This window comes from Belonocnema kinseyi, chromosome 9, assembly GCF_010883055.1.
Source record: "Belonocnema kinseyi isolate 2016_QV_RU_SX_M_011 chromosome 9, B_treatae_v1, whole genome shotgun sequence".
NCBI lineage: Eukaryota > Metazoa > Arthropoda > Insecta > Hymenoptera > Cynipidae > Belonocnema > Belonocnema kinseyi.
This window is the reverse complement of record NC_046665.1, coordinates 4,061,204-4,071,624: the sequence shown is the minus strand read 5'-3', so window position 1 is coordinate 4,071,624 and position 10,421 is coordinate 4,061,204. Positions and strand designations below refer to the sequence as shown.

The 10,421-nt window shown below is 29.3% G+C and overlaps 1 protein-coding gene across 1 annotated transcript in view; it reads right to left on the bottom strand.

Moving 5' to 3' along the window:
• LOC117180299 overlaps window positions 1–6,788 on the bottom strand; it is a 36,913-nt gene extending 30,125 nt beyond the window's left edge. Inside the window, exon 1 of the mRNA XM_033372718.1 lies at window positions 6,601–6,788. The gene's annotated coding sequence lies outside the window, so the exon portion shown is untranslated. The remainder of the gene's footprint in view (window positions 1–6,600) is intronic.
• Window positions 6,789–10,421: the final 3,633 nt, after the last annotated feature.

The following is a 10,421-nucleotide window of genomic DNA, read 5'->3' as shown; positions in this document are numbered from 1 at the left end:
TTTCGCACGGTTTAACGCCTTCTTTAGTTAAAAACTTTATTATAACCCGTTGTGCAACGGACGCTGGAACCTGTTGCTCACTCATAGCTGTACTGACGAATTTACTGAGTCAAACAGCTCACCAAGCGTTTTACCTACTCCTAATACACTACATTACAGGAACCTACACTGTGAGAGTGTTTGCGATTGGCTAAGAAAAGTATTTGTAAAATTCCAGTTTATATTTAATCCACTCTCGTAGTTTAAATAATTTTTTTTCATATGATTCAAAAATCACCTAGAGATATGGATGAGAGGCCTTCAACGATACCTTCATTTTTTTCTGGGACAATTAGTTCGTTCTAGCTATAGTTCCCAATTTTAAAAATCACTTCCAATGGATAAAGGTAATGGTAAAGGTAAAGATAAAGGTAAAAGTAATGGTAAAGGATGCGAGTCGGGTTCTGATCAAATCTTACTATGGGTGGGTATTTACAACAAAATGCCCTTCTAACGAAAGAAGATGCAATATAAAATGAATGATCGATAGCGGATCCAGACAATTTTTCAGAAGCGGCGAGTGTGATTTTTTTTCAACAAATGTACATAAAGAGGATTAGGGGAGGGGTTCTCCCAATTATTCAAAAGAACTTTTCTGATTAAATATAATAAGACGATAATTTTCACTTTATTTATATTTTATTACGGTCATTAGGGTGTAGGGGGAAGGAGAGTATGGCAACTAGTTTCCTATGCTGTCTCATGCGGGGTGCAATTGTGATAAAAATTCATATTTTTAGTTCGAAAATTCAACTCTTTGCTTGTAAGTTCAACTGCTTTATTACAAATTTATTTCTTTGGTTGAAGATTCATAATTTTAGTTCAAAGTTGAACTATTTGCTTAATAATTCACTTTTTTGTTGAAAATTGATATTACATTTTTATCATAATGTTTTTGTATCACGTATTAGTTTTATTTAAAAACTGCCTATCGCGGCGCTCTTTGAATCTCCACGTTTCGAGACCACCTGAAAGCGAGAAACCCGGTTTTACAATGGTGTCTTGTCTGTCTGTCGTTGTTGTTGTCGTTGTCGCCTCTATACCGGATAATTTTTAAAAGACTGATCGGATTCATTTGCAATTTGACATACATTTTCAGGAACCAAAAAGAAGGTAAGATTTCATTCACCAGGCAATTTAGAACAAAATTTTAAAAGTTCAGGCATTTTTCAAACATTTCAGACCACTTTTGCCAAGATTTGAAAATTACAAGTATGGCTGTTTACAGTACACAACAATTCGAACAATTTATGTCCATACATTTTTTTGATTAAAAGAAAATTTCTTTGGGAAGTCCTGAAAAAATATGGAGTCAATGAATGGCTCTTACAAGCTATAAAAACAATATATACGGGTAGCTAAGCGAGTGTTAGAGTAAATAAGAAATTGAGTGACTGTTTCGATATTATTCAAGGAGTCAGACAAGGATGAGTTATGTATTCATGGTTATTTATATTGTTCATGGACAAGTGTTTAAGAATGGCTCTTTCGACGAATAAGGTCTGGATCTCGAAACAGTAAGGGTACGTGGGTTAGCATTCGCAGATCATAAGGTTGTTATGGCAGAGTTAATCGAAGACTTGCAAAGAATGCTGAATAAACTGAATGCAAGCATAAAGAGCATATGCCTAAAAATTAACGCAAAGAAAACAAAAACTATGGTGCCTGAAGGAAAAAGTGAGAAAACACTATGCAATATTAGATTAAATGGTGAGATAATTGAACAAGTTGATAAGTTCGTATACCTTGGTAGCTTATTTGCTAGGGACGGGAAGGTAGATGAGGAATTAGATAGACGCATATAAACAAAAGTAAAAAGGTTGTTGGTAGAGTAGGGCCCCTTATAGAATTAATGCAATTGACATGAGATTTTTGCGCATAATACGCGAGAAAACTCTGATAGACAAAGTGAGAAACGAGATAATTCTCAAATAATATTGTGCAGAAGAGACTTTAGTAAACACATGGGAAAGGAATCGGTTAAGATGGTCTGGGCATGTTGAGAGAATGCCAAATGAACGACTAACGAAACAAGTTTATCAAGGTAAAGTAAATAGCAGTGTGCCCAGAGGCATACCGCGGAAAGAATGGTTAGAATGTGTGGATGAGATCCTAGTTAAAAGAGACATTTAGCCACAGAAAAACCAGAGCTTGCATGAAAAAATGCATGGACGTAAAAGAAGCTAGAGTATGCCACGACGGAAAAGTATGGCGGCAAATAGTTAATAAAAAGAGTGTCAGTAGAGTGAATGAGGCCTGAAACAGAGACTTTGGACACAAATGGACCCAAGAAGACCTTACATGACATGCAGTGTTGCGGAAGGAACGTGTTACTTAAATAAATAACACGAGAATTCTGCATCAATCTAAAAAATCTATAACCCCTTTGACAAATTACTCCCTTCCCCTCCGAGTGAGCCACGCCTACGCCTAAAAGGAAATGGCTTAATGGTATAATAACAACAGCCTCGTGAAAAATAATCTAATAAAATACAACTGTAACCAAAAATGCCTTAGACATGTTGGGCAGTGACCATCTTAAGGAAACAGCTGAATGGTGTAATACTAAAAATAATAATAATCAGAGATATAGCATTTTTGAAATAAAAGAAATAAAAAAAACGAAATGAACATTTTGAGCCAAACAACGCACGATGTAGAAAAAAGTCGAATGAAGAAAAACGTTAGTTTTCTAAGGTCTACAACCCGAGTCGAAATATAGGTCCTTTTTATACTCTCCATGGTGCTGAATGAAGTCTTTTTTGGATCTCCTTAAGATTCGTAATCCTTGTTTGATTCTCTTAGGTCTTATTTAATACAATTTCAATCCTCTTGAAGTCTTCAAAAATTTTTCAGTGTTTTTCAACTTCTTATTTACACCTCTTATAACCTTCACAAAATTTTGAGACCAAATTCAAGACTCTAAAAAGTCTGCGATAATTTAAAATTCTATTACAAGGTTTTAAATGTAAAATTATGGAAACTTATATCGAAAATTAACTAAAATATGAATGAATAGCTATTTTCAAATATTAAAAATTATTACTATTCATAAAATAATAATGTGACCATTCATTTAAATTTACTGCATATTATAACGTGAGAATATTTCTTCGAGCTTTTTTTGGTTGATATAGACAATTTAACGTACACTGCATTATCTATACTGATATAAATACAAACATACCTGTATTTGCAATATGCTGCAACAATAATATATAAGGCATGTTGACATTAAAATTATTTTTATAGCTAAAATTAATTATTTAATAATTAAGAACTAAATAATGGCAATTAATTCATAATTAATTAATATATAATCAATTCTTTTTAAATAATAAATTAATAATTAATCATAATTTGCTTATGTTATTAGGACGTCGAATTAGTGTTACTCGCAGAAATTTATAAAAATTCTAAATAAACCATTAAAACTTCTTAACCAAAAATAGAAACGTTTGAAGGTAATCATTTGTTAATGAGATGTCCTTTAAATTATAAACTTAAAACTTTAATCTATAAAAATGAAAAAAACTGTGTTAATTTGTGACACAATATCATAATTAAAAATGTCGAAATTAAAGTTAATTATTTAAAATTTCCTATCTAATAACATTTTTTAAGTGAATGACGTATACAATTTAAAATTAGAATTATAGGAATCTTTTTTTTATATTTCATACCAATCTTTCAATGTTTTTATAAATGAACAAATATGAAGAGCAAAATGATCAGTGAAAAGGTCTGAAATCGAAATAAAATTTCCGTTGACAAATGCCCCAATAATGCATTTGTTTATTAAATTTGTTTAAAAAATTATAAGATTGAACAAAAAGTTATTAATTTTTCTGAAATTATCCTGAAGATTCTAATTTAAAAAGTTCACATGAATTTTGTATATTAACAAATGCCGGATCAATGGATTTTTTCATTAGATTCGTTTAAAACAATCATTTAATTTATTAAATTATTGTTGTTACAAATTAAAATTTATTAATCAATGTAACTAAATTGTTTAACATTTTTGATTGTACCACTTTTTAAACATTATTTTTGTCGAGGGTTGGGCCGGCATCATCTTAATAGATGGCCTATATATGGGACCTAAGTCAGGCCGATGTGGAAAAGCCAAAGGCGGTTGACCGTTATCATTTACCTGGTTGGTCCGAACAGTGGCCCACAAAGTTGCACCTGGGGAAAGATCTACGAGAATCTGTACCCGAGTCGAAATATAAGTCCTCTTTTTATTCTCTTCAGTTCTCTAGCCTCAGAGCCTTTGCGAGGATCTGATGATGATTAATTCAATATAATGCAAGTACTATTTAACTACTCAAAATGTGCACAAATTTCCATTTTTGCCTGTTTTGAAGTTTTAAAAGGGACTTAATGAAATGCTTACTAGATTCTCGTAGATCCTCTATTCAGTACTTCTAAATTTAATGTGCAAGCGTTGTAAAACGCACTTTTTCAAAGACCGAAAATTTCAATTAAAATATTCTAAACAAATAATCATTATTAAATGTACAGAAATTGCATATCCGTCCATCTTTCTACTAGTTTGTGTTACTATTTAATAAAAGAAATATTTAGTAGATTATAAATTTCCTATATTCAATAAATTTTAAATAATTTTAATCTTCGTTCGTTGACTGAGAAAGGTAGATTGATGTAATATTTTTTTATGTATAGTAATGAATATTTATTAAGTAAATTTTAATTTTTTCTTTTTCAAAAAATACCCAAATTTTTGTTTTAAATGTATAAAGAAAAGTTCTGGTACTGTAATGAAAATTAAATCATTTTATTCCAATATATTTTATTGACATATAATTAGTGTCATGAGTCATATATGTGATCCTGTTTAACTGAAAAATTAATTAAAGAGACGTTCAGCAATAATTCGCCCAATTTATTTTGTCGGATTGAGATTTGCTAGATTCGTGCGAAATAACTTGATGCTCGGAAATCCATGAAGCATTTGTTGATTCTGAATATATAATTTTAGATTTATTCAAATAATGTTTAATATCCTAACAAAGAAATTTTAATAGATTGATATCTCATAGGTTTACGTAGTTTGGGTGAATTTAGACACGGTATATATTTTAACACCGTCATAATTTTTCATTCATCATATATATCGTATGGAAAACAATATGACGAAAAAGTGAACAGTGGTAACTTTAACATTTTTTGGGCAAATGTCAGTTTCACATAAATGTTAATATCTGAGAAAGTAGATGCCAGCAATTTCAACTAAACTTTAGAAAGTTGTATGAAAGCGTGGACAAACTATTATTAATAAAAAACAATTTCGGACCCAAATCTCAGAAGAGCTAAAAGGCATTATTATTTCTATATTTTTGGTTTATTTTATTTCAATAAATTAATCGATTCGCACATTCATCCCTAAATTGGAATGATCACTGGTGTAGTCCTAAAAGAAAGTGGTCTGGCGTTACTTTTCAGAAACTACGTTAGCACCTTTAGAAGTTGGGGCGGGGGTCAAAAAGCCATCTTTTCTATCAAAATTCAAATACTTTGTTAAAACTTACTTTTTTAGTAGACGGTTTATCAGTTTGGATGAAAATTTAACTATTTTCATGAAAATTCGTTTTATGTTTGGTTGAAAATAAATTTCTTAAAGTGACTATTAATCTATCCCATTTTTGGTTAAAAAATTAGCTTTCGAAAGTAGAAATATAATTATTTGGTTAAAAATGTATATTTTTTAGTTGAAAGTTTAACTTCTTGACAGAAAACTTATATATTTTGTTAAAAATTTGTCTTTCTTGGTAAAAATGGAATCTTCTTTGAAATACCCTGTAAAAGTAAATAATTTTTATATTAGGGGTTCATAATTATAGTTCAAAATTCAACTATTTGCTTTTGAATAAACTTTTATGTTAAAAATTATACTGTTTTTGAAGAAATGCAGCTTTTATGCTTGAAAATTCAACAGTTTAGTAGAAAATTAAACCATTTGGTTTAAACTTTATAGTGTATATTGTATAAGTTAAAAATTAAACTAATTTATCGAAAATTGATGTATTTTTTTAAAAAGTCGTCTTTTTGGGTAGAGAATTATTTTTAAAAATTTTATATTAAAAAAAAGTCGCCTTTTTGGGTACAATATAGTTGTCTTTTTTGATAAAAAATGAATCTTGTGTGTTGAAAATCCAAATATTTTTTTAAAACTTTATCTTTTTGGGTAAAAAGTTATTCTTGTTTGTTAAAACTTCAACTTTTTCGATGGGACTTCAACTATCTTGTTGAAAATTCATCCCCCTTGATTGAGATTTATCGCTTTTTGTAAAAAAGTAATTTTTTCTGATTTTAAAGTTCAGTTTTTTCTCAAACATTTATCTTTTGTGCTTAAAAACATTATCTTTGGTTGAAATTCATAATTATTGATGGTAGAAACGTCATCTTTCTTGATTCAAAATTAACTTTTTTTTTCATGAAAATTCATATCTCCCGTGATTTAAGAAAACACCGTTAACTGCAAAAAATCAAAAAATGAGTTTTTTATATCGTTGGAATCGTGAAGAAATAATGCACCTGACTATTAAAATAATTTTTCCAAATTATTTCAAATTCTTTTTTCCTTTGTCGATTCCTTGCGACGCTGCAGCCAACTTTTTATTTGGGTAGAATTGTGTCCTTCTATACTTTATTCTGCACCTGGCACATCTTTGGTATCCAAATTAATTTTCAAAAATTGCCCATTTGTGCACATTTTTTTCTCTGTTTGTAGAAACATCAAAACATGTCAATACTGTCTGCTACTTGAACTTGGATACGTCACGTCGACAATCGGATTGGTTACAGTTGGAACGTTTATTTAAAATGATGAAATATGCAAGTAAATCTTTGCAACGAACAATTAATTATTATAAACAATTCTTCGATCACAAAATATACTTATAAAGTGAAAGTTAGGATAATTATTTGATTTTATTAGTTTAAAAATAAATAATCAATTTTAAATCTAAAGGAAGAAATACCTTTTTCATCACAAATATAAATTTAAAATAATTTTTAATTTCTTTTTGCACTTTACAATTATTGTTTGTTGTAAACACTTGATAAACAAAAAAATAAAATAGTAATTTTAAATAATAGGCCCAACGGTAATCAGTCCAGTAAATTCGCGCGAAAACATTCATTATAATTAATTAAATATTAGTTAATTATTGAATAATTCATTTTCGGCTTTGTATGCACAAGTACACTTGCTTATATTATTTTTATAATATTATATTATATTATATTATATATTACATTTTCAAAAAATTAATGTTTGATCAACTTAACATTTTTAGAAATAGCAACAGAAATTTATCGAAATACCTGATGTTGGGGACAAATTTTAGTTTCTGTGTTATTTCGCCAAAGGTACATGATATTAGGTGATAAAGAACTTCAGCTACATTATGGAAGATTTAAGAGGTCCCACGTATTGAATGAAATGTTCAAGCCTGAACTCAAAACAATGAGCTAGGATCTATTATATAAGCTGAAACGATTCTGTAAATACAACAGTAGGGTCGACAAAGGAGAGTTTAAATGGTTCCTTTCAATTATATTCGTCATGTCTAAGCCCTTTTGTAACCTATAGATTTTAAAATCTAATACGTTTCCTAAATAAGTTTTGCTCCTATAACTATTATTTATTGGGTAATTCAGCTGGGGTGGTAAAATATTTTGGTCCAAATAACGGATTAGGGGACGAGCAGAGATCTTTGAACGGATTAGTGAAGAAGCGATTACTGATCCTAAGACCTAGAATCTGCCAAACAGGTACAAAGTTGTCACCTTTTCAGACACCTGAAAATGCGTGTCGAGGAAAGTAGCGAGTAAAGTAGCATACCCCTTGCCCCCCTTTTCCCAATAATGGCGCTCTGTGCAACCGCACAGCTCGCACACCCCAAAAGCTGGCCTTCATTTTAAATCAAGTGGTTAAAATTAAAAACTATAAAATTGGATTATTCAAAATAAAAATAAATAAAAATTCAACTATCTGCAATTAATTCCTCAGTAATTAAATCATTTCTTTAACCTTTAACAACCTTTGACAACCTGAAAATTTTTAATTTTCAGAAAAGCTAAATTTACTTAATATAATTGAAAGTTTAAGGGTCGTGGATAAAAAAGTGTTAATATCACAATCGCTGGCAATTAAACATTTTTTTAGCTTCGAATGAAGTTCATATCATAATAAAAATTTTTTCCACTGTGAGCAGTGAAAATGAGGATTAATTTATTGTTTGAGCTCAGAAAAATTGGTCTTATCCATTTTAAATATTTTAATGTTGAATTATCATTCTTTTATTGTAATAACGACATAAAATTATATAATTTTGAACCATTAAATTTGAAGCGTTCAATTTAGCTTTCGTTTGCGAAATGTAATATTTTAAACACTTCGTATTGAAAATTATTTAGTTAAAAAGATTTTCAACTTTAAATTATTCAATTTTGGAATCTTTTAATTCTTATAGTTGCCATATTTTCGAAATTTCACTTCCAAGTTGTTTCATTTTAAATGATTATACTTAGCAATGATACCGAACGCTTATTTTTAAAAATAGATGGTATGTACTTTTTTACTCCGAAGGTATTTAATGGGGAAATCTAAGGGATGCCAAGCTATTGTACTTGATTTGGATTTAATAGACATATAGCTTCGTTACCCGCGCTTAATAACAAAGTTTAAATAATTAACTTTTTTCTACAGGTTTCAAATCTTGAGTTTTAATTTTTTCACATACCTGGATGCAAAATAAGTTGTTCCACTTTTTCCTGATTTTAATCAATTATTTTCTGAAAGATAACTCCTATTTGATTCACCTCTGTATTCGCAGACAGAGATTCTTAACATCTGTGTGATTAGGAGAAGAATTTTTTGCAAGCACCTGAAAACTTTCACTTACAAAAATACACTATGAACAAAATCACCTGTTTAAGAATTAAATTATCTTTATAACTTGCGTGATAAGTATTTTTCTAAACATTTGTAAAAATTTTAAACATAGAAAACACTAGGAAAAAGTCAAAAAGACTCAGAAGTCAAAATTAGAATCACAGCAAATTTTCAAAATTTTCAAAAACATAAAAATATTCTGTTTAAATACAAACTTTGAATATTTGCTGTAATTCGAATTTCGACTCCTAAGTCTTTTCGATTTTTTTTCTAGCTTACCATACTAAAAAGCCCACACATGCTCAAAAAAATGTTTATACCATTATTTACAATGATAATTTCACAAAATACAAAAATAAAACTTTATAAATTCATACAAAAATAATTTATTTATGCATATATTATAAAATGTTATATAATGATAAATATATATTTTAGATCAATAAAAAAACGTTTACTATCATTTTTATCAATTCCAGTATTCAATATAACTGGTACACTAGGATCACATACTCCTTCGCTTGATGAGCCCCAAGTCCCTGCTACGAGTTCAATCTCACGGCACTGCGCGCACAACAATAAAATCCGCGTACTTCATAAACCGCTGTTTTGATTAAAGTAAAACTTGACAGAAATTTATTTATAATTTATAATTAAAAAATTGTGCAAACGAGAAATTGTTTCAAAATTTTTATTTAGTGTGGCTAACCAAGCCATATGTCTGTCGATTCCAAATCAACCATAACTTTTAGGATCCTAATACGCTACTTTTTCGCGTTGTAGCGATTCTGAATTCCAGAATATGTTATTTTCTCTCCAACCTAATGTGTATGTCTGTATTAAAACAGCCCAATTTTTCACTTGTTAATAAGGGTCAACTTCTCCCTGAATTCTGTTGGGAGTTGACCCTTATTGACAATTGAGAAACTGGGCTATTTTAATATAGACGTACACAAAGAATTATACTGATCATGTGATTTCAGATAAAAAAGCACTATTTCAATGAAAAAAAAATTAAAATTTACAAAAACAGTATTTAATAATGTTTTTCTCCAATTGAACTTGTTTATTACTATCCCTTTTTATAAATTTTTGAAAAATCTTTGAATTTGATTAAATTATGTCTTTTTTCTCGGGAAAAAAATTTTCTAAAACTTTACTACTTTCCTAATTATTTAGTATTTGAAAATGTTCCAAAGAATTATTTCAAACTCACGTTAAAATTAAAAAATTAAATTAAAAAAAAAACCATTTCGAATTGAAAGGCCTAAAATTGTGGAATTCTGAAATTTCAGTAAATACGAGGGTGGATTGATAAGTTTCCGGCCTGACCAAGAAAAACAACGTTTTTAAGATTTTTTTTTTTATTTCTCCACATAATCTCCTCCAAGGCTGATACATTTCTCATAGCGGTGTTCTAGTCTAGTAATGCCATCTCTATAGAATGATTCGTCAA